Source organism: Nerophis ophidion, linkage group LG04 (genome assembly GCF_033978795.1).
Source record: "Nerophis ophidion isolate RoL-2023_Sa linkage group LG04, RoL_Noph_v1.0, whole genome shotgun sequence".
In the NCBI taxonomy this organism is placed as follows: Eukaryota; Metazoa; Chordata; class Actinopteri; order Syngnathiformes; family Syngnathidae; genus Nerophis; species Nerophis ophidion.
The window spans coordinates 52,068,461-52,093,505 of record NC_084614.1 but is presented as its reverse complement, the minus strand read 5'-3'; the positions used below and the strand labels follow the sequence as shown (position 1 = coordinate 52,093,505).

At 39.4% G+C, this 25,045-nt stretch overlaps 1 protein-coding gene across 5 annotated transcripts in view; it reads left to right on the top strand.

Annotated features, from left to right (window-relative positions):
• The first annotated feature begins 1,823 nt into the window (after positions 1-1,823).
• Positions 1,824-25,045, top strand: part of camkk1a (calcium/calmodulin-dependent protein kinase kinase 1, alpha a) — a 202,275-nt gene continuing 179,053 nt past the window's right edge. For 2 of the 5 annotated variants that reach the window (XM_061898325.1, XM_061898326.1), the window contains exon 1: positions 1,826-2,155. The gene's annotated coding sequence lies outside the window, so the exon portion shown is untranslated. Of the gene's footprint in view, positions 2,156-25,045 lie in introns of all 5 variants that reach the window. The other 3 variants (XM_061898329.1, XM_061898327.1, XM_061898328.1) reach the window with 3 other exon arrangements.

The following is a 25,045-nucleotide window of genomic DNA, read 5'->3' as shown; positions in this document are numbered from 1 at the left end:
GTTCAACAATTAGTTTCCTCGGTTCCCAAATGTTTATTGAGCGTTGTTAAAAGAAAAGGTGATGTAACACAGTGGTGAACATGCCCTTTGCCAACTACTTTGGCACGTGTTGCAACCATGAAATTCTAAGTTTATTATTTGAAAAAAAAAAAAATAAAGTTTATGAGTTTGAACATGAATTATCTTGTCTTTGTAGTGCATTCAAATGAATATGGGTTGAAAAGGATTTGCAAATCATTGTTTTCCGTTTATATTTATATCTAATACAATTTCCCAACTCATACATACATATATATATAAATATATATATATATATATATATATATATATACTTATACATATATATATATATATATGTATATATACATACATACATACATATATATATATATAAGATGGTCTCCTGCTGACCCCACTATGGACTGGACTCTCACTATTATATTAGATCTACTATGGACTGGACTCTCACAACATTATGGTAGATCCACTCGACGTCCATTAACCCGGTCGCCCTGGGGGTTGGGGGGTCCCCACATCTGCGGTCCTCTCCCAGGTTTCTCATTGTCCCATTGGGTTGAGTTTTTCCTTGCCCTGATGTGGGCTCTGAGTCAAGGATGTCGTTGTGGCTTGTGCAGCCCTTTGAGATGCTCGTGATTTAGGGCTATATAAATAAACATTGATTGATTGATTGATCTGAATGAGAATCAGCACCTCCAAGTCCGAGTCCATGATTCTCGCCCGGAAAAGGGTGGAGTGCCATCTCCGGGTTGGTGAGGAGACCCTGCCTCAAGTGGAGGAGTTCAAGTACCTAGGAGTCTTGTTCACGAGTGGGGGAAGAGTGGATCGTGAGATCGACAGGCGGATCTGTGCGGCGTCTTCAGTAATGCGGACGTTGTACCGATCTGTTGTGGTGAAGAAGGAGCTGAGCAGGAAGGCAAAGCTCTCAATTTACCGGTCGATCTAAGTTCCCATCCTCACCTATGGTCATGAGCTTTGGGTTATGACCGAAAGGATAAGATCACGGGTATAAGCGGCCGAAATGTATTTCCTCCGCTGTATATTGGGGCTCTTCCTTAGAGATAGGGTGAGAAGTTCTGCCATCCGGGAGGAACTCAAAGTAAAGTCGCTGCTCCTCCACATCGAGAGGAGCCAGATGAGGTGGTTCGGGCATCTGGTCAGGATGCCACCCGAACGCCTCCCTAGGGAGGTGTTTAGGGCACGTCCAACCGGTAGGAGACCACGGGGAATACCCAGGACACGTTGGGAAGACTATGTCTCCCGGCTGGCCCTGGGAACACCTCGGGATCCCCCGGGAAGAGCTGGATGAAGAGGCTGGGGAGAGGGAAGTCTGGGTTTCCCTGCTTAGGCTGCTGCCCCCGCTACCCGACCTCGGCTAAGCGTAAGAAGATGGATGGATGATTGATTGATGTATATATTATTAATGTTCCATCCATAGAGGCAGGCATTTTTCTGAGGTCTCAAGAAGGTAAGAAATACAAGAATGTGTGAGTGTGCGCGTCTGCGCGCGTGTGTGTGTTCAATGAAACTACGTAATTCTGCTGACATCAGCTGCTGAAATAATTGCTTATAACTCCATGACGTCACCAACATAAATCATAACTGATTCCCTACTGATTACATATTTTCAACTGTGAAATACTGCAGTAGAAATATGGTCGGCAGGGGCGTTTCTTGTTAAACACAATTGTACACCATTAAAATGCGCAAAAAAATGTAAGTATTTCTTTAAATAGGTGAAATGTTCAGCATGTGAATAAATGCTATTGTTTGACTCCGACATGACACAATTGCGCAGTGACGCGGCAGGAACCCGGCGGTTCATAGGACCAAGGGGATATATATTTAATAAAGTTTATGAGGGTGCGCGCAGCAGTCAGTGACAGACAAGCAGAAAATGTTTGCGTGACGAAGCAAACAGACAGATTTATCGATCCGACCACATTAAATACGTGTTTGCTTTGACGTGTTCCGGGCGAACAATTAGACCTGAGAACATGGGACACATTTCCCCCGAGCAGGTCTTGGATCACATCCAGTGGGGTCTACAGCACATCCACATGACGTCAGCAGGAATCTAAGCGGAGCATTTTAGTGCCTCTTTCACGCCGGAAGAGGAGCTTCGACGCTCATTTGGGTGAATACAACTTTTATTGTTATCGTATTAAACATGCCTTCCTCCGCGTGTACGCGCGTGCGTGCGCGTGTTGACAATGATGGGACAAATGAAAATGTAAAAAAGGGCCGCGCCCGTCATTTATGTCATGTATTGTTGTATTGTATCGTAGTACAGTAGCGTGCTGTGCGAGTACTTGACTGAAAGATTCACAACGACGGACAATGTTTTGGATGGCAGCCACTTTTCACACTTGTTTGTATGCAAATATAAACTGTACATATGTTTGTGTGCACATTACATATCCGTGCATATGTCTTATCTATATTTACAGTTCATATGTGTACTACATACAGTACATATACTGCAGTAACAGTAACCTGCCTTTAATGCTTGCCATACACATACACGCACATTCTTATTTCTCACCTTCTTGAGACCTGATAAAAATGCCTGCCTCTTTAAGACCACCCTTTCTAGATATATAAAGATGTGTATTTACAACAATAATAATATATACAAACTATGCAAATATTTTAAAAAGTATGCTTTTGATACAGTTTTTGAATTGTTTGTTTGTAATTGGTTTTTAATCTTCATTATTTACTTCAAATTATTACAGAAATGTCTATATACATACATACATATATAAATACATACATACATATATATATACATACATACACTTATATACTTACATACATACACATACATACATAAATACATATATAAATATATATATACATACGTACATATATACATATATATATACATACATACACTTATATACTTACATACATACACATACATACATAAATACATATATACATATATATATATATACATACGTACATATATACATACATATATATACATATACATTATATATATATATATATATATATACACAAACCCTGTTTCCATATGAAATGGGAAATTGTGTTAGATATAAATATAAACGGAATACAATGATTTGCAAATCATTTTCAACCCATATTCAATTGAATGCACTACAAAGACAAGATATTTGATGTTCAAACTTATAAACTTTTTTTTTTTTGCAAATAATAATTAACTTAGAATTTCATGGCTGCAACACATGGCAAAGTAGTTGGGAAAGGGCATGTTCACCACTGTGTTACATCACCTTTTCTTTTAACAACACTCAATAAACGTTTGGGAACTGAAGAAACTAATTGTTGAAGCTTTGAAAGTGGAATTATTTCCCATTCTTTTTTTATGTAGAGCTTCAGGCGTTCAACAGTCCGGGGTCTCTGCTGTCGTATTTTACGCTTCATAAAGCGCCTCACATTTTCGATGGGAGACAGGTCTGGACTGCAGGCGGGCCAGGAAAGTACCCGCACTCTTTTACTAAGAAGCCACGCTGTTGTAACACATGCTGAATGTGGCTTCGCATTGTCTTGCTGAAATAAGCAGGGGCGTCCATGAAAAAGACGGCGCTTAGATGGCAGCATATGTTGTTCCAAAACCTGTATGTACCTTTCAGCATTAATGGTGCCTTAACATGATATATATATATATATATATATATATATATATATATATATATATTCAAACATACATATATACATATATATATTTAAACATATATATATATATATATACGTATATATATAAGTACATAAATATATAAATATATATATACACATATATACATACGTATATATATATATATTTTAACACATATATACATATATATATATACATATATGTATATACATATTTGTATATATATGTATATATATACACATTTATATATATATATATATATATATATATATATATATATATATATATATATATATATATAATCAAATACGTTGTGCGATTTAGAATCTATTGTCATTTTTTATTTTTTTTTATTTATCAATCCAACAAACCACTACACAGCAATATCATAATAATGCAATCCAATTCCAAAACCAAACCTGACCCAGCAACACTCAGAACTGCAATAAACAGAGCAATTGAGAGGAGACACGATCACGACACAGAACAAACCAAAAGTAGTGAAACAAAAATGAATATTATCAACAACAGTATCAATATTAGTTATAATTTCAGCATAGCGGTGATTAAAAATTCCTCATTGACATTATCATTAGACATTTATGCGATGAGGTGGCGACTTGTCCAGGGTGTACCCCGCCTTCCGCCCGATTGTAGCTGAAATAGGCGCCAGCGACCCCGAAAGGGAATAAGCGGTAGAAAATGAATGAATGAATGAATTTATCACAAAAAAAAAGAACAATAGTGTCACGGTGGCTTACACTTGCATCCCATCTCATAAGCTTGACAACACAGTGTCCAATGTTTTCACAAAGATAAAATAAGTCATATTTTTGGTTCGTTTAATAGTTAAAACAAATTTACTTTCTTGCAATCAGTTGGCAGAACATTGTCTTTTACAATTATAAAAGCTTTTTAAAAAAAATCTACTACTCTGCTAGCATGTCAGCAGACTGGGGTAGATCCTGCTGAAATCCTATGTATTGAATGAATACAGAATCGTTTTGAATCGGAAAAATATTGGTTTTTGAATCGAGAATCAAAAAAATCTATATATTATTGAATCGTGACCCCAAGAATCAATATTGAATCGAATCGTGGGACACCCAAAGATTCGCAGCCCTATATATATATATCTGTACATATACACACACACACATATACATATATATATATATATATTTGTGTATATATGTATATATATATATATATATATATATATGTATATGTATGTACATATATATATATATATATATATATATATATATATATATATGTATATACACATACATATATATATATACATACATATACACATACCAAATACATTTAATACGTGTTCCTTATTGCGACCATGATTTATGTCCTAACTTGTTCACCGGTCCTCATATGGAATGTACTTTTCCTTGTTGATGTCTCAAGAAGGGTGGAAATACAAGTACACACACACACACACACACACACACACACACACACACACACACACACACACACACACACACACACACACACACACACACACACACACACACACACACACACACACAGGACATGCTGCACTGTAAGGTGTAGGTAAGGTAGTAAACATCCATTATTACTTTGTGTATAAGCTATAATAATAATATGAATTAAAAGTAAAAGTGATGACTGAATCACATCATCAATATGAAACAGGTTGGAATTGTAAAATTTTTAAAAATGTCCCATTCATTTCAATGGGAATTTTGGAAAACAACAAATAACTTGAATGTCCTGAATGAGCTAAACTGGTTGCTGTTGGAACTGTTTGAATGGTTCGAGAAATGTTGGAGTAGTAACCATTTTTAACTGAGAAATTGTATTACGGAATTCCTGTCATTTCGGATTTTTTAAATTTCAAAAACAATCTTAGTTTTTTTTACCTGACTAAGAGAAATGTTTTGACAGTGGAACAGTTGAAATGTGTGTGGAAGGACTAATCAAAAGAAAAAAGGGAGGACATAGGGGTTGGAAATCCGGGAATTCCTTGATTTTTTTTTAACTTGATGAGTGGAAAGAGTTGAGGGTGGAATGGTTTGAATGGTTGAAAAATGTGAGAATTGTGGAAGTTTTAAAAATGCCGCCTTGAATGTAGAAAGGATAAATTCCCCAGAAAATGGGAATTCTGGGAACTTCAGGATTCTTTTGAGAATTTTTGATGGCGAGCATACATATAATAATTGATTAAATATTAATAATAATATACCAGTATTTATTATATACTGTATATATAATATGTAAGTATTACATATATGTTATATTTTATATTGCTGCTATGGTACGTTTTTAGTCTACTTCATACCTTTTGTTTTCGCCCTATTTTTGTGCCCTTGTGTGCATCCTTTGTAACTGACCTATTGTGTGGAACAATTTCCCTTGTGAATAATTAAAGTTTGTCTAAGTCTAAGTCCCGAATGGGCTAAACATTTTGAAGCTGGAATTGTTAAAATTGAATGAAAATTGTGTGAGGAGTAGGGTATCAAAAAGGGTTACGAAATAATAAGATTTGGCAGGAATAATAATAAATAGATACATTTTTGTATAGAATTGTATAAGTGTTATGAACACAATGTTATTAATAAGGTACACAAACATCATTGAAGAGTGGATCGTGAGATCGACAGGCGGATCGGTGCGGCATTTTCAGTAATTCGGACGTTGTACCGATCCGTTGTGGTGAAGAAGGAGCTGAGCCGGAAGGCAAAGCTCTCAATTTACCGGTCAATCTACATTCCCATCCTCACCTATGGTCATGAGCTTTCGGTCATGACCGAAAGGACAAGATCACGAGTACAAGCGGCCGAAATGAGTTTCCTCCGCCGTGTGGCGGGGCTCTCCCTTAGAGATAGGGTGAGAAGCTCTGCCATCCGGGAGGAACTCAAAGTAAAGCCGCTGGTCCTCCACATCGAGAGGAGCCAGATGAGGTGGTTCGGGCATCTGGTCAGGATGCCACCCGAACGCCTCCGTAGTCAGGTGTTTAGGGCACGTCCAACCGGTAGGAGGCCACGGGGAAGACCCAGAACACGTTGGGAAGACTATGTCTCCCGGCTGGCCTGGGAACGCCTCGGGATCCCCTGGGAAGAGCTAGACGAAGTGGCTGGGAGAGGGAAGTCTGGGCTTCCCTGCTTAGGCTGCTGCCCCTGCGACCCGACCTTGGATAAGTGGAAGAAGATTGATGGATGGATGGACAAACATCATTGTAGCGTCAGGGTGGCGACCAGCAGGTATCTCTGACTTGCCTTTGTGGCCTTCGGAGGATTTGCTAAAGCCAGTGTGTCAAACTAATTTTCATTGAGGGCCACACCCCAGTTATGGTTGCCCTCAGAGGGCCGATTTTCACAGTGAATAATATATTAATCTAAATGAATTATATACACTATATTGCCGAAAAGTATTTGGCCACTCATTCAAACAATCAGAATCAGGTGTCCTAATGGGGTCGGGAACCTTTTGAGCTGAGAGAGCCAAAAAGCCAAATATTTTAAAATATATTTCCGTAAGAGCCATATAATATTTTTTTTAACACTGAACACAACTAAACACTTGCATTTTTAAGTAAGACCAACATTTCTAGAGTATAACAGGTATCTTATTCTTTGTAATAACATTGTTATTCTGAAGCTAACTGTGGAGGGGGCGTGACCTGCGGGCCTGCAGCGACAGGTGCGTAGATGGCCCACCTGGGCCTTGTTATCTGATCACCTGTTGCTCTGTTATAAGCAGCAGCCAGGAGGAGAGACTGGGTTGGGGCTGGAAATACTATTGCTGGAAAGCAACTGAGAGACGTATTGAAAAATAAAACAATATTGTAACCCTGAAACAGGCTCTCATGTCGGTGCTTGGGGGTCTGAAGAACCCCCAGGAGGGCAAGCCCCACACTAACCAATAATAAATAAATAACTTCTTACCATTAACGCAACTTCTTGAACAGGTGCGGTAGCAAATGGATGGATGGATTAAAAATGCATGAGAATGTTTTATAATTTTAACATTATTTTTAACACTGTGATTACAAGTGGAATTATTCATTACTTATCGTGTTAAGCAACGTCAGGTCAGATTTATCAGAGAGCCAGATGCAGTCATCAAAAGAGCCACATCTGGCTATAGAGCCATAGGTTCCCTACCCTTGGCCTAGTGGGTAGAGTGTCCGACCTGAGGTCGGTAGGTCGTGAGTTCAAATCCCGGCTGAGTCATACGAAAGACTATAAAAATGGGACCCATTACCTCCCTGCTTGGCACTCAGCATTAAGGGTTGGAATTGGGGGTTAAATCACCATAAATGATTCCCGGGCGTGGCACCGCTGCTGCCCACTATTCCCCTCACCTCCCGGGGGGTGATCAAAGGTGATGAGTCAAATGCAGAGAATAATTTCGCCACACATAGTGTGTGTGTGACAATCATTGGTACTTTAACTTTAACTTTAACTAATCACTTGGTCAGGCTACAGGTGTGTAAAATCAAGCGCTTAGGCATGGAAAGAATGGGCCGCTCTCAGGAGCTCAGTGATTTCCAGCGTGGAACTGTCATAGGATGCCGCCTTTGCAACATATCAAGTCGTGATATTTTCTGGCTCGTAAATATTCCAAAGTCAACTGTCGGCTTTATTAGAAGAACATGGAAGAGTTTGGGAACAACAGCAACTCAGCCACAAAGTGGTAGGCCACGTAAACTGACAGAGAGGGGTCAGCGGATGCTGAAGCGCATAGTGAAAAGACTTTCTGCACAGTCAGTTGATACAGAGCTCCAAACTTCATGTGACCTTCCAGTTATCCCACGTACAGTACGCAGAGAGCTTCATAGAATGGGTTTCCATGGCCGGGCAGTTGTATCTAAGCCATACATCGCCAAGTTCAGTACAAAGCGTCGGATGCAGTGGTGTAAAGCACGTCGCCACTGGACTCTAGAGCAGAGGAGGCACATTCTCTGGAGTGATGAATCACGCCTTTCCATCTGGCAATCTGATGGACGAGTCTGGGATTAGAGGTTGCCAGGAGAACGGTACATTTTGGACTGCATTGTGCTGAGTGTGAAATTTGGTGGAGGAGGAATTATGGTTTGGGGTTGTTTTTCAAGATCTGGGCTTGGCCCCTTAGTTTCAGTAAAAGGAATTTGGAATGCTCCAGTATACCAAAACATTTCGGACCATTCCATGCTCCCAACCTTGTGGGAACAGTTTGAAGCTGGCCCCTTCCTCTTCCAACATGACTGTGCACCAGTGCACAAAGCAAGGTCCATAAAGACATGGATGACTGAGTCTGGTTTGGATGAACTTAACTGGCCTGCACAGAGTCCTAACTTGAACCCGATAGAACACCTTTGGGAGGAATCAGAATGGAGACTGCGAGCCAGGCCTTCTCGACCAACATCAGTGTGTGACCTCAACAATGTGCTTTTGGAAGAATGGTGGAAAATTCCTATAAACACACTCCGCAACTTTGTGGATAGCCTTTTCCAGAAGAGTTGAAGCTGTAATACCTGCAGAAGGTGGACCGACATCATATTGAGCCCTATGGGTTAGGAATGGGATGGCACTTCAAGTTCATATGTGAGTTAAGGCAGGTGGCCAAATACTTTTAGCAATATAGTGTACGTCTGACTTCTGGTTGTTCTTACCGGCCTCAAAGCAATTATATTTTATACATGGTGTATTGATAAGTGTGACCAGTAGATTGCAGTCACATTAGAGATACGTGTGGACTGCAAGTTGACTGACACCTGTTCATGTAATGACACTAGCAAGCCCAAAACCTAAATGTTTCACTCACTACGTTTCCATGCACTAAATAAGTCTGATTTCTCAATTATTTTTTTTTGTATTTTCACACCGACATGTGAAGTCCAAGTGTCCATGCACACGCTTTAATGTGACTATTGGTCATACGTCATGTGCCCCCCCGTACACTAGGGGGTTCTGCTTTAATTTTAGCACTGATAAATGAATCCCTTTTTTCATTTTACCTATGACATCACGTCACATAGACATCTACGGATCCTCACAACTTGTTTTAAGTGATGTCCGCTGTAATATTGGCCCAGATAACAAATATTAAGTCTCTAATGGCTATGCTGATGTTAAATAGCAGACAATATCATAAAATTATCTTGAATTGCCCTACGAACATGACCAAGAATGTATCGGGGCGGATGCGGGTCCGAAGCAAAGAAAGACTGGCGGACGAGTTTTTTCTAAAATAATTTTCGGACAAAGAATCATGGAAACAACTTTGAAATGTCTCTGAGTTCTTCCAAAAGATGATTGAGAATATATTGAGAATTGTCAGGTTCAAACATTGATGACATCTATTAATCAGACAAGAAGAAAGGAACCAAGCAGACACAGAGTTAAATAGGGCTCATGAGGAGAACGCGGGCACTGCACACTTAGTCACAGTCTTGCCCTACGCTCGAAGTTTCAGTTTCCGCGTTCCCCTTTTTATTCAGGGTTCCATAGTCAACATCACTGAAGCTGCCTCTAAAAGGAATGGTCACATATATTATGCAAAGCAGGTCCAGGACGCATAGTACGTGTGACGGAATGTGATTTTGCCTTGTCGCCGAGTTCGTCCGCGTGTTGTCATCTTATATTCGTTGATATCCTTGAAGTCTCATGTCTCGTCTGCGTGCTGTCATCCCATCCATGCCGAGGTCTCCAAAGTCCTTGGCTGCCAGCGAGCCAAAACTATGATAACATCATGTGGCTGAGGCCACCCGTCAGACAAGAAGTTTTGTCCTCTCATAGATTAGAAAAAAGTCTAATTGAGCACAATAGCTAATAACTGAAGCAACAGACTTTAAGCATTCTAAAGTTATTGTGATAATATATACAGAATTATTCTAACAAAGATGTATAAAATGTTTCAGTACAACTTTGGTAAACCACAAATCCGCACAGTTTGATGGATTGTCAACGCATTACGGCTACTGTAGTTAGACATGCTGTGCTTCAACAGACGGCGTTATTGTGCTGTGTGTAAAAGGACCCCAAAATGGCACCATTTTGTTTCGACCCATTATGCAAAACCAACTTTTCTTACCTATAGGTACCTGCTTTCGTGTATTTGTAATCCGCATAAATCCCAAACATTTTCCGCGTCCGCCATTGTTGCTTGTGCCGTAGTCCACAAACTCCGTTTTCTCTCTCCTCTTGTTGTGAGGCTTTTATCATCCGCTGTTGCCATTTCTATAAAGTAGCGTAGAGTTCTAACTTACATCTGTCAGTAGATTGCTAAAACCTAGCGGTCCAACAACGATGACGGGGAGAAGATGTTGTCAAGTGGAGCCATGTAAATAAGACATTCTGAAGAGTGGATCATTAAGCGGCTTAGCCCTTGCTTCCATTGCATTGTTAGGCCAAAAAATAGAACAAGTAAACTAATAACAAATTTGAGGTATGTGGATAGCCACTAGGCCAGTGGGTGGAGCCTCATCGGGTACATAAAAACTTCTCCCTATCGGCATATTATGGATACGGCAACAGCAGAAGTCAAACTGATTTGCAGGTCTGTAATTTGTTGCGAGTTCACACACTGTGTTGGTTTTGTTCTTTGAACAAGGTAATGTTCCTTGAATTGCCGCCGGGGCGCTAATTAATTTAAAACCTCTTCTCACTCCGGCGTTTACCAAAGGCATGCGGTAAAGGCAAGCATGTGCTAATTATTTTAAAACCTCTTCTGACTCCGGCGCTTACCAAAGCCATGTGGTAAATTTAGGCCTGCGCTTATAAATGTGAGTGTGATGTAAGGATACCATCATGATTGTGTCTTTAAACAAGACACTTCACCCTTGCTCCTGATGGGTGCTGGTTAGCGCCTTGCATGGCAGCTCCCTCCATCAGTGTGTGAATGTGTGTGTGAATGGGTAAATGTGGATTTCACCCCCTTAACATGCTTCAATATTCACCAAATTTTACACACACATCAGGACTGGCAAATATTGCCATCTAATAAAAAAACAATCCCTAAAAATCTAAATTGCGCTCTAATGCCCCCTAGGAAAAAAACCCAGGCAAAACTGCTTGAAACTTCTGTTAGGAATGTCGTAGAGACATGAAACAAAAAACCTCTATGTAGGTCTGACTAAGACCAGGGCTTGAGTCGCGGGGGCAGCAGCCAAAGCGGACCCGACCAACGCTGCTTGCAGCTTTAAAAAGTAGTGTCAAAGCGCTTTGAGTACCTTGAAGGTAGAAAAGCGCTACACAAGTACAACCCATTTATCATTTATTTATTTATGTTCATGCACGGTTAATTTTGTGAACCAGTAAAAAATCATATAACTTTGACTTGAATTTGAAATGTTTATTTTATTATTTTTCACTAAAGAAGGGTTCGGTGAATGCGCATATGAAACTGGTGGGGTTCAGTACTTCGAACAAGGTTAAGAACCACTGCACTAGGCAAACATGGAAAGCACATGCTGCCAGCATTGTTTCCAAGTGTAAAACAATGATACATAACACAGGAGGAGCGGGAAGAACTGTAAGAGGGAGCACAATAATAGGAAGGAATCATATCATGCATTAGATTAATGAATAAGACATTGCACCTTATAAGTAAACAGATACCCGACAGGATTATGTGACAGCTGCAATGAGGAAGAGTCATTGGAACAGGCAATCATTCATTGAGGGAAGTACAGTAGAGAAAGGAGAAAACAAAAAGGGGAAGTTAGAAGGCATTGACAGACGGAGGTTACTCTCAAAGCGGTACTTAACGACAACCAGAACATTTTAGTGATGTTCCTTGGCCAAGTGGTTAGAGTGTCCGCCCTGTGATCGGTAGGATGTGAGTTCAAACCCAGCCCGAGTCATACCAAAGACTATAAAAATGGAACCCATTACCTTCCTTCTTGGCACTCAGCATCAAGGGTTGGAATTGGGGGTTAAATCACCAAAAAGGATTCCCGTGCCACCACTGCTGCTCACTGCTCCCCCGGTCACCGCTGCTGCTCACTGCTCCCCTCACCTCCCAGGGGGTGACCAAGGGGATGGGTCAAGATCAGAGGACAAATTTGAAGTACCAATGATTGTGAGACAATCATTGGTACTTCAACTTTAACTTGAAGAGGCAGGTATATGGAATATTATTTGATATGGGAAGGGATATTTGGTATGTATGTAGTATGTGAGGGGGAAGGGAAATAACACTTGTTCACCCTCTAATACAGTGGTTCTCAACCTTTTTTCAGTGATGTATCCCCTTTGAACTTTTTTTTAATTCAAGTACCCCCTAATCAGAGCAAAGCATTTTTGCTTGAAAAAAATGAGTTTCCGATGTATTAAATTGTATAACAGTGCAAAATATTGCTCAATTGTCGGTCTTGAGCTATTTGGAAAAAAAGATATAAAATAACTAAAAACTTGTTGAAAAATAAACAAGTGATTCAATTATAAAGAAAGATTTCTACACATAGAAGTAATCATCAACTTAAAGTGCCCTCTTTGGGGATTGTAATAGAGATCCATCTGGATTCATGAACTTAATTCTAAACATTTCCTCACAAAAAAGAAATCTTGAACATCAATATTTATGGAACATGTCCACAAAAAATCTATCTGTCAACACTGGTTATTGCATTTCTTTTCACAGTTCATGAACTTACATTCATATTTTGTTGAAGTATTATTCAATAAATATATTTATAAAGGATTTTTGAATTGTTGCTATTTTGCTATTAATTACCATTTGCAAGAATGTCTGATTTATGACCATTTCTAATGTGCTGTGCTAAAAAAAATTTACGAAATTAATCAACGACAAAATACAATTGTATCTATTCAACACAATATATGTTAATTAAAAATAATGTTGGAAACTTGCTGAAAGTTAAAAAAGAAATTAAACCACATTTTTTTTATCAATCAATCAATGTTTATTTATATAGCCCTAAATCACAAATGTCTCAAAGGACTGTACAAACCACTACGACTACGACATCCTCGGAAGAACCCACATAAGGGCAAGGAAAACTCACACCCAGTGGGCAAGGAGAACTCACACCTAGTGGGACGCCAGTAACAAAAACATTACTGGCTATCTTAGTGCTTTAACAGAACCGATTGTAGCTGAGCTATGCACCAGCGCCCCCCGCGACCCCAAAGGGAAAGAGCGGTAGAAAATGGGTGGATGGATAGATGATCATTCCAGTCTCAACTATACAGTATTCTATACAGTGGCGGAACAACTCAATCCAAATAATAAAGCTCTTCCTAACATCATTTTACAACATGCACATGCCTCTATGGGTTTACTATCAACAAGCTTTAACCAGGTGTTGATAAGTTGGTCAGCTAGCCACTTTTGCAGAAATGTGCATTTTCACATTTTTCCGACCTGTATTCTTTTTCCTCGCTTTTGCCACAGTATAAAAAACTTTCACAGGATGAAGAATAGCGTTGGGTATGGTTTGAATTTGAACGATTCCGATTCCGATTCTTTGTTTCAATTCCGATTCCTGACGATTCTCGATTCCGATTCTTCTTGTATCAATGTGTTTGACAGGTAGTCCCTGGAAGGTGGTATGCATTTTGGGTTGAGAGTTTTCACCATATCACTGCAAACATAAACAAACATGTAATGTTGCTGTTACTGTTTAGCCCAGTATCAATTAGCTTAGCTCTAACGTTATTGCTTAACTAACCTAAATGTTGGAGATTCCACCTCTGAAAAGGGATGCAGTCTTTTGACTATGTGTGCAGTGACCTTTCTGTGGCACTCTTCCGTCTGTGGCACCGACGTCTTCCCCATTGCCGCTACGGTGAACGGAGTACGCTGAGCACATCGCGGAGCCTGGCTAGCAGGTTGTAAATTGTATATGAAAAAATACACCGGCTAATTTGTTAGCTGCCTCAACGTTTGCCCAAAACACATTTTTTATTGCATATATATTGTTTTACTTACCGGATTCGGACTGCAGTGCAGTCACAGAGGTGTCAGGCTGGGCGTCGGAGCCGGAGCCAGAGGAAGAGGCAGAGGAGGACGGTCGAAGACGGTACACGCATTTATTTGTACTCCATGAACTCAGAGGTGCTTCATCATGTTCGACGTGCATCCTCCTAAGCACGAAACAGTCTTGTCGCACGTGTTACATTTCGCCGATATTTCATTTTTTTTTAGTAAAATAAAGCCACACTTTCGACCGCCGACGCCCGCTTGACTGACTCGCTCGGCTACATAGGCTCGGTTATGCTAACACTTCCGGCGGTGGGCGCTTCTTCGTTGGTGTTCAGCGGCTTCTTCTTCCGGTCGGCGGACTTATTCTTTTTTTCCGGTCGGCGGACTGGGTATCGAAACTACGAATCGAAATTTAAACTTTTGAACGATTCCGGGAGAATCGGAAAGTTAGTCCCGGTTCCAATCGATACTCGATACCCAACCCTAATGAAGAAGTTATTAAAGGGGATCTCAACTGAAATTTTTAAAATGTTTCCTATCATTCACAATTCTTATGTAAGACATAACTCATTTTTATATTTTTATGAATTCTGAGTCATAAACATTAGCCAAAGAATTACTTGATCAATAAAATATACCTAGAAGTCATTTTTTATATGTTAGTATATCTCTTTAAAACAGGAGTCTCAAACTCAATTTACCTGGGGACCACTGGATGCAGAAACTGGGTGAGGCTGGGCCGAAAGAAAAGGTTTCTTAAAAAAAAAACCTAACATGCCCTTTTTAATGAATTCATCTCTTTGAATGGCTTTTCCGCCCTAGCAACCATCTCACTCACCATGTAGCTAACTTTGACTGCTGCACTCTTTTCGGTTGCTTTCTTGAAGAAATCCTGTTGCCTCAGTAGACTGGTTTTAAAATGTGCAACCCGGTTCACTTTCTCATCTCCCTGGTATTTTGCACACTCCACAGCATGTCTAGTTGTATAATGACATTTTGAATTGTATTCCTTGTTCACCGCAACTTTCTCTGTGCAAATAAGACACGTCGGGGTGCCCCTGTGCTCAACAAAGAAATATTGCATCTCCCGCTTTTTCTGGAATTGTCTTTGCTCATCACTAACCTATCTCTTCACTGCAGGCTTGGAAAAAGACACGTTTTGGGTTGTGGAATATACAAACCCCGTTTCCATATGAGTTGGGAAATTGTGATATAAACGGAATACAATGATTTGCAATTCATTTTCAACCCATATTCAGTTGAATATGCCACAAAGACAACATATTTGATGTTCAAACTGATAAGCATTTTTTTTTTTTTGGAACTAATCATTAACTTTAGAATTTGATGCCAGCAACACGTGACAAAGAAGTTGGGAAAGGTGGCAATAAATACTGATACAGTTGAGGCATGCTCATCAAACACTTATTTGGAATATCCCACAGGTGTGCAGGCTAATTGGGAACAGGTGGATGTCATGATTGGGTATAAAAACAGCTTCCCAAAAAGTGCTGAGTCTTTCGCAAGAAAGGACGGGGCGTGAGCAAATAGTCAAACAGTATAAGAACGATGTTTCTCAAAGTGCCATTGCAAGAAATTTAGGGATTTCAACATCTACGGTCCATAATATCATCAAAAGGTTCAGAGAATCTGGAGAAATCACTCCACTTAAGCGGCATGGCCGGAAACCAACATTGAATGACCGTGATCTTCGATCCTACTGTATCAAAAAACCTTGGCGGCAAAACGTTTCTCTGCTTTAATCGCAAGTGATGTCAATGCATACAGACCTCCGAATTCAGGAGACGGGGGGTGGGGCTGGTGGGGGGGGGATGGGGGGGGGGGTGGTATGTTGTAGCCCGGAAGAGTTAGGGCTGCAAAGGATTGTGGGTATTTGTTGTGTTGTGTGTATGTTGTTACGGTGCAGATGTTCACCCGAAATGTGTTTGTCATTCTTGTTTGGTGTGGGTTCACAGTGTGGGGCTCGGCGGAAAAACGTTTCTCTGCTTGCATCGCAAGTGACGTCAATGCATACAGACCTCGAATTCGGGAGACGGTGGGTGGTGGTGGTTGGGGGGGTGTATGTTGTAGCCCGGAAGAGTTAGGGCTGCAAAGGATTGTGGGTATTTGTTGTGTTGTGTTTGTTGTTACGGTTCTTGTTTGGTGTGGGTTCACAGTGTGGTGCATATTTGTAACAGTGTTAAAGTTGTTTATACGACCATCCTCAGTGTGACCTGTATGGTTGTTGATCAAGTAAGTCTTGCAATCACTCTCGTGTGTTTGTAGAAGCTGCATATATTATGTGACTGGGCCGGCACGCTGTTTGTATGGCGAAAAAGTGGGCACGACAACAGGTTGTAGAGGACGCTAAAGGCAGTGCCATCACGGCACATCCTCAACAATATCGAGAGCATAATACCACACCGTGATTGGTAGATTCCTTCAGCTCCGCACACAACGCTGTCAAGCGCCATTCATTTAAAACTCGCGGGCCGCAATTAAATTAAACTTTCATATTAAGGTGGGGGCCGCAAAATAACGTCTCGCGGGCCGCGTGTCTGGGGCCCTTGCTTTAAACAGGCTGTGAAAATGCACATCCTCTGAAAATATTCCTTAAAGAGCCACACACTGGAGGATACATTTTTAATTAGGACACAATTTAAAAAATGTTTTTAAAGGTTTTATGGAGTAATGAATGAACATCATACTAGGAATGCAAACGATGCTTGTGTTTGGAAATGGATGACTGATTTAAACATTTAAAAAAACACACGACGCATTGGTTGATTTTGAGACAATCGAGTCCTTCAACCTTACTTCACCAAAAGTGAGTCTTGATTTTAAACAGCAAATTTTTTGACACTGAATTTTACAGCACTGATTTTTTTTTATCATTTGAATTAGAAAATTTAGTTAACAAAATTCAAACGCAAAAATGTCATTGTTTACTTTCGCAAGAAAGACACAAATTAACCTTACATATGTCGGGTTCATCTCCATGTGAACCAACAAAATATGTGTCCAGTTTTTGTAATCTGGCTTTTCTATTTGCCTTTCCACTTTTGTCTACTATAGATAATTCCACTCATGTTAACTTCGAGTAAATGCTCACTGTTCGTCTCACCACAGTCTCTGTTTACAAGTGACTGATAAGTCTCGTGGTGAACGGTTGATGACGATTTTACCCAAAAATACACTTGGTCTCCACGTGTTTTCTTGGTAAATATTGATAATATCATCATCGGCGATCCACTGGTAAATTATTTGCATGTTGTTAGGTGAAATGTGAGAGTGAAATAAAGCCAGTTATACCTGTCACAACATTTTATTCAGTATGTTTTACTACACCATTCTGAGCTCCGACCGGCTCCGTCCAAGGTACAACTTGCTCACATTTTACTGTTGGCTCATGTTTCAGTTTCCCCTTCACAATGCTTCTTTGTAGAAGGCTCGGACATTGTTACGTGGCTGCAGGGTTTCTTCAGCCTTCACGCTTTGAGACACCCGACTTCCTGTTGTGATGACGGGAGGAAATTACAAAGGGGGCTAAATCAAAATAATGGACAAGACAGTATTCTGTCGGTTAAAAGCTTTGAATGTTGGTTTTGATTATTTATTGAGAAATCACCCAGCCCAATTACAACTTTGACCCACAAAACAAAACGTTTGTCTACTTGCACAACCAGCACCTTTTACCCCTACTGGTTTTATTTGTAACCACTCATATTGTCCTTTTTGAACAGGACTAGAAATGTCATCTTCATGGAAGGATTGCACAAACTAGCACATTTTAGTAACTGGTTTGCCTCTCTCACACACACACACACACACACACACACACACACACACACACACACACACACACACACACACACACACACACACACACACACACACACCAGTTGCGGTTATCGTGTAACAATCTTTGAAACAGATAACGACTAAATAATGCAAAAATTATTCATCAGTTATTTAGTAATTGTTTATTTTTTTCTGTGGATACTTATTGTACCCTTTCTCTAATAATTTTTGGGATAACTACTTTTAACTTTTACTTAAGTACAATTGTTGGCTACTCAACCCGCCCCTAGTTAGAGTAGCTGCATTGAAATCAAGGAGTTTGTCTTTCCTAGCAAATCATATAATTTTACACCTCCTGCCTGTATTTAAAGATGGATTATTGCATCAGCACCAACATTTGCCTTCCAGAGAATCGCAGTGGCGGCTTAGATGTCTTTGTTTATAGAAGTTGTGTTTATAGAATAGAACACGCTGCTGACTCACACCACAGCTGTACAGGCATTAGTCATTGAATTATGTCATATTCGTTTTTAGTCATCTTTTGCTTCATAGCAGTAACGTTGCTGTTGGTAAAATGTTCCTGAACAATTGAAGAATCTGGATAATTATCCTGTCACTATGCCAAAAAAAATATTAATAATGCCTTAGCTAAATGTTGATTTCAACTAAATTGGAATTATTGACTTAAATTTACTGAATTCAGTTACTTAAAGTAATTTTTTGATGTACATATTGCATAATGTTAACCAATTTTTTCAATATGTTTGTATTAGTACACAAATGTATAAATCCATTTAGACATAAACTATCTCAAATGTGAACATTATATATTCTCATGGGACAATACTACAAACAGTTTACTGGGTCAATATTTGAACTTTTCAGTGTACATCTTGTATATCAATATGGTTATGGTTAGCACAATTTATTAAAACATAATAATCTAATGAATGAATATGAACATGAATAAATGTACTTTATTCATGTTGTAAAAGTAGTCAGTGACACCCCATTTGTGAAGTTATTAGCCTCAACCCGAGTGAACAGAATGCCAATGCTAACAAGCAAACGCTAAAGCCGACGTGTTTGTGTTGTCAGCGTGAGATAAACTCTGACATATATTATTTATATATTGTTATTTACAACTGAAATGGACCAAAAATAATCGCCTGACCCTCATGAATTCACCATTTACCAAGAGGATGACTGTTGGACATTGTAAACAAAAGCCTTACTTTTATATACAGTAAACAATTCGGTACACTTTATAGTTTTAAATCATATTGCTTTGTATTTCTATTACTTATTTGTTTGTAAAATAACTGACCTAATATTTGTTTATTTACATGGTATCAGTGCAAACATATTTCAAACCATTCCTCCATACTTCATCAGCTTGATTTGTATAAATTACCCTGAACTGTGAAATGCGGTGGAAACGCAAACCATACACTCCTACAAGAACCTATAGTTCCAGGAACGAGAGGTTGTATAATGTTTCACAGTTGTTAATGCCTCGTAGTGTTTACATGTCTCATATTGTTTAATGCCTCATATTGTCTGCATGTATCTGTCATAACGGGGGGGGGGGGGGGGGGGGGGTCGTTCACTCAGGACGGTAAAACACGATTTAGTTTTAACTAAAAAAAAGTACAAACACAAAGCGCTCACAGCGGAGGCACAACTTGGCTAAGGAACAAAACTAACACATAAACAGACTATGAACATAAAACAAACAACACTTACTATGGCTTGACAAGAGTAGCATGGACTTTGGCATGAAAAAACTGGCATGGACAGAGCATGAAAAGAACACAATGACGCCAGAAGGACTGACTGGAAATGACAAGCTTAAATAATGATGTGGTGATTGAAAACAGGTGCGTGAGTTGTGAGGACAGGTGAACTGATTGGTAGTTATTCATGGTGACAAAACAAGGGAGTGAAAAAAAAACAGGAACTTAAGGAGTCCAAAGGTCAACAGAACATAGCCAAACAAGACATGATCAAAAAGACATAGATAGATAGATAGATAGATAGATAGATAGATAGATAGATAGATAGATAGATAGATAGATATATAGATAGATAGTACTTTATTGATTCCTTCAGGTGAGTTCCTTCAGGAAAATTAAAATTCCAGCAGCAGTGTACAGAGTTGAGATCAATTTAAAAAAGAGTAAAAAGTAAATAATGGGGGTTTAAAAGGAAACAAAATAGAGAAATATTACAAAAAGAATAAAAACAATGGGAATAACAATATAACAGTAAAATAACAATATAACAAGACAAAGTAGGCAGTAGTGACCATGTTATGAAAACGTATTGCACTGTTAATGTTTTGAATCCCCTGTCATCCTTGTACCCCCCACCCCCCGTCCAAGAGAGGAGTTGTACAGTCTAATGGCGTGTGGGACAAAGGAGTTCTTGAGTCTATTAGTCCTGCACTTGGGATGACATGACAGTATCATAGTATTGAATGTCTCGTTTTGTGTAATGTCTCATATTGTTTGTTATATTTCTCATTGTTTACACGTCTCATATTGTTTAATATTTCATGGTGTTGTCTTAATTTGTTGAATGTCCAATATTGTCTGTCTAATATTCTTTACATGTCTCATAGTGTTTAATATCTCATAGTGTTTAATGTCTCATATTGTTTACATCATGTCTCACAGTGTTTAATGTCTCATATTGTTTACATCATGTCCCACAGTGTTTAATGTCTCATAGTGTCTAAATGTCTTAATTTGTTTAATGTCTACTGTGATTAATGTCTCATATTGTTTACATGTCTCATAGTGTTTTAATATTTCATGGTGTTGTCTTAATTTGTTGAATGTCCAATATTGTCTGTCTAATATTGTTTACATGTCTCATAGTGTTTAATATCTCATAGTGATTAATGTCTCATATTGTTTACATGTCTCATAGTGTTTAAATGTCTAACAGTGTTTAATGTCTCATACTGTAGTGTCACCAGTGGGAGAAAACCTGTTCTTTCTTTTATCAGCCGGAGTGTTGTGGTTAATTATTTATTTTATAGAACAGGGGTAAGGAACCTATGGCTCTAGAGCCAGATGTGGCTGTTTTGATGACTGCACCTGGTTCTCAGATAAATCTTAGCTGACATTGTTTAACACGGTAAGTAATTAATAATTCCGCTGGTAATCACAGTGTCAAAAATAACGTTCTCATACATTTTAATCCATCCATCCGGTTTGTACCGCACCTGTTTAAAGGGGAACATTATCACCAGAAAAAAGACCATATATTTTTTTTACCGATTTCCGAACTCTAAATGGGTGAATTTTGGTGAATCAAACGCCTTTCTATTTATCGCTTTTGGAGCGATGACGTCAGAATGTGACGTCACCTAGGTAATAAAGCCGCCATTTTCTCAAACACATTACAAACACCGTGTCTCAGCTCTGTTATTTTCCTTTTTTTGACTATTTTCTGGAACCTTGGAGACATCATGCCTCGTCGGTGTGTTGTCGGAGGGTGTAACAACACTAACAGGGAGGTATTCAAGTTGCACCACTGGCCTAAAGATGCGAAAGTGGCAAGAAATTGGACGAAATTTGTTCAAAATACGAGGGTGTGGGGAAAGCCGACGAAATGGTCAGTCGTTTGTTCCGCACACTTTACCGACGAAAGCTATGCTACAATAGAGATGGCAAGATTGTGTAGATATCCTGCGACACTCAAAGCAGATGCATTTCCAACGATATATTTTACCGGCGGTGCTAAGGGCAGACATGGCACAGAGATGTATGGATAACCTCCAGATGCATTTCCAACGATAAAGTCAACTAAATCACAAAGGTGAGTTTTGTTGATGTTGTTGATTTATGTGCTAATCAGACATATTTGGTCGCGGCATGACTCCCAGATAATCGATGCTAACATGCTATTTAGGCTAGCTGTATGTACATTTGAAACTATATTTACATCCAGCGTTTCCCATCACCCAAATTTAATGCCAAACTAACACTTACCAATCGATGGATTTAAGTTGATCCAGTGTGACAAGATGCGAAACTTCCGATTGTTGGTCTGCACATTTTACCGGCGATGCTAAGGCAAACACGGCCGAATAGCGTCAATAGCTATTCGCTCAATAGCTTCAGTTTCTTCTTCAATTTCGTTTTCGCTATCCGCCTCCATACTCCAACCACCCGTTTCAATACATGCGTAATCTGTTGAATCGCTTAAACCGCTGAAATCCGAGTTTGAATCCGAGCTACTGTCGCTATATCTTGCTGTGCTATCCGTATTGGCATCATTAGATGACGTCACAGGAAAATTTACGATGGCTTCAAGGGTAGTGAAAATCAGGCACTTTAAAGCTTTTTTACGGATATTCCAGGATGGGTAAAATAAAAAAATAAAAAATAAGCCACTGGGAACTGATTTTTCTTGGTTTCAACCCTTCTGAAATTGTGATAATGTTCCCCTTCAATAAATCGCATTAATGGTAAAAAAGTATGTTATTTATTGTTGGTTAGCTTCAGAATAACAATGTTATTAAAAAGAATAAAAGACTTGTTATACTCAAAAAAAATTGGTCTTACTAAAAATGCACGCATTTAGTTGTATACAGTCTTAAAACAATATTATATGGCTCTCACAGAAATACTTTTTAAGATATTTGGCTTGCATGGCTCTCTCAGCCAAAAAGGTTCCCGACCCCTGTTCTAGAAGGTTGCTGCCTGGTAAGTAATCAGTCTCAACATAATAAGACTGCAAAGCTGTAATGATATGAAGCCATACAGGATTATGATTATGATGCTTGAAAGGAGAAAGCCCCCTCCCTCGGAACTCATAATCCTCAGAACATCCCACTGATCCTCAGCTCCTCTCCTCATTGTTGGAACGGAACGTGTGCACAGGTGGCTTGCAGGCCGCCTGCAGTCAGAACATAAACATCCATCCATCCATTTTCTACCGCTTATTCCCTTTAGGGTAGCGGGGGGCGCTGGTGCCTATCTCAGCTACAATCGGGCGGAAGGCGTGTACACCCTGGACAAGTCGCCACCTCATCGCAGGGCCAAAACAGAGAGACAGACAACATTCACACTCACATTCACACACTAGGGCCAATTTAGTGTCGCCAATCAACCTATCCCCAGGTTGCATGTCTTTGGAGGTGGGAGGAAGCCGCACAGATAGATCCCGAGCCCGGGATTGAACCCAGGACTACTCTGGACCTTCGTATTGTGAGGCAAACGCACTAACCCCTCTGCCACCGTGAAGCCCTGATGGGGATCCCAAATACACAAAAACAAGTACCAACAAGTAAGACAAATAAGAGGTGTTTTGAGATAGGAAAAAAGAAAAAGCCTTGAAAAAAATAAGAAAAGTCAAATATAATCTCTAATCTTCTTAAAAAAAAACATTTAGCAATGCTTAATTCTTCAGCTAAAAAGAACAACAATTTAAATAATGTGCCCTTGTTTAAGAAGACATGTTTAAAGGTCAGCAGCAACACAAACATAATTTAGCTTTTAAAGGAGCCATGTGTAAGAATCTGGCCAGAAATGGTACTGCAATCGTTGTCAAAATTCTGTAGTCCCCTCCCCCTCTCCCTGACTGAGGTTGCCAGATACGCAGCCAAATCCAGCTGGATCGACTGGGCCACTCATAGGAGCTTGAAATGGCAGGCGACGAGTCCTTCACTGTAGATCAGGGGTCACCAACCTTTTTGAAACCAAGAGCTACTTCTTGGGTACTGATTGATGCGAAGAGCTACCAGTTTTTTAACATACTTAAATAAATTGCCAGAAATAGCCAGTTTGCTCAATGTACCTTTAACTCTATGTTATTATTAATAATTAATTATATTTATCTTTGTGGAAACACTGATTAAACCTAATGATTTCTCACAATAAATATATATATAGAAACAGATACATATCAATATACAACACTTTATTTTTATATTTTCTTTAAGTGTACATTTTTCAAATTGAACATTTTCAAATGATCACTTTGAGGACAGTCTTGTGAAATCACAATATCCCATTTTAACTAGCTAGCCACTAACATACAAAAGTCAACTCTCAATTTTTTTAATAAATCATGTCACACTTTGAACTGGACACCAAATATGTTATTTGATTCTTTGTCAGTTGCATGCTGTTAAGTAGTGTGTTGTACTCTGGTGTGTAACTTGACACTGCAACTTTGAGTGAGTCTTGCAGATGTGCATCAGTGAGGCATGTTCTGTGTTTGTTCTTGATGAAGTTCATGTCAGAAAAGGCTGATTCACAAAGATAAGTTGAACCAAACAGGCTTGCAACCTCCATAGCTGCTGCGCATACACCATTGTACTTTTCTGTGTCAACAAGGCACCAAAAGTTTGGTGCAGCCTGGTGGGCTTTGAGGTGGAGGTCATTTTGCAGTGTTACAATTTCAAACTCCACCTGTTCAGCCTCCAGGCTTAAAGGCCTACTTACTGAAATGAGATTTTCTTATTTAAACGGGGATAGCAGGTCCATTCTATGTGTCAAACTTGATCATTTCGCGATATGGCCATATTTTTGCTGAAAGGATTTAGTAAAGAACATCCACGATAAAGTTCGCAACTGGAAAAAAGCCCTGCCTCTACCGGAAGTCGCAGACGATGACGTCACATGTTGATGGCTCCTCACATATTCACATTGA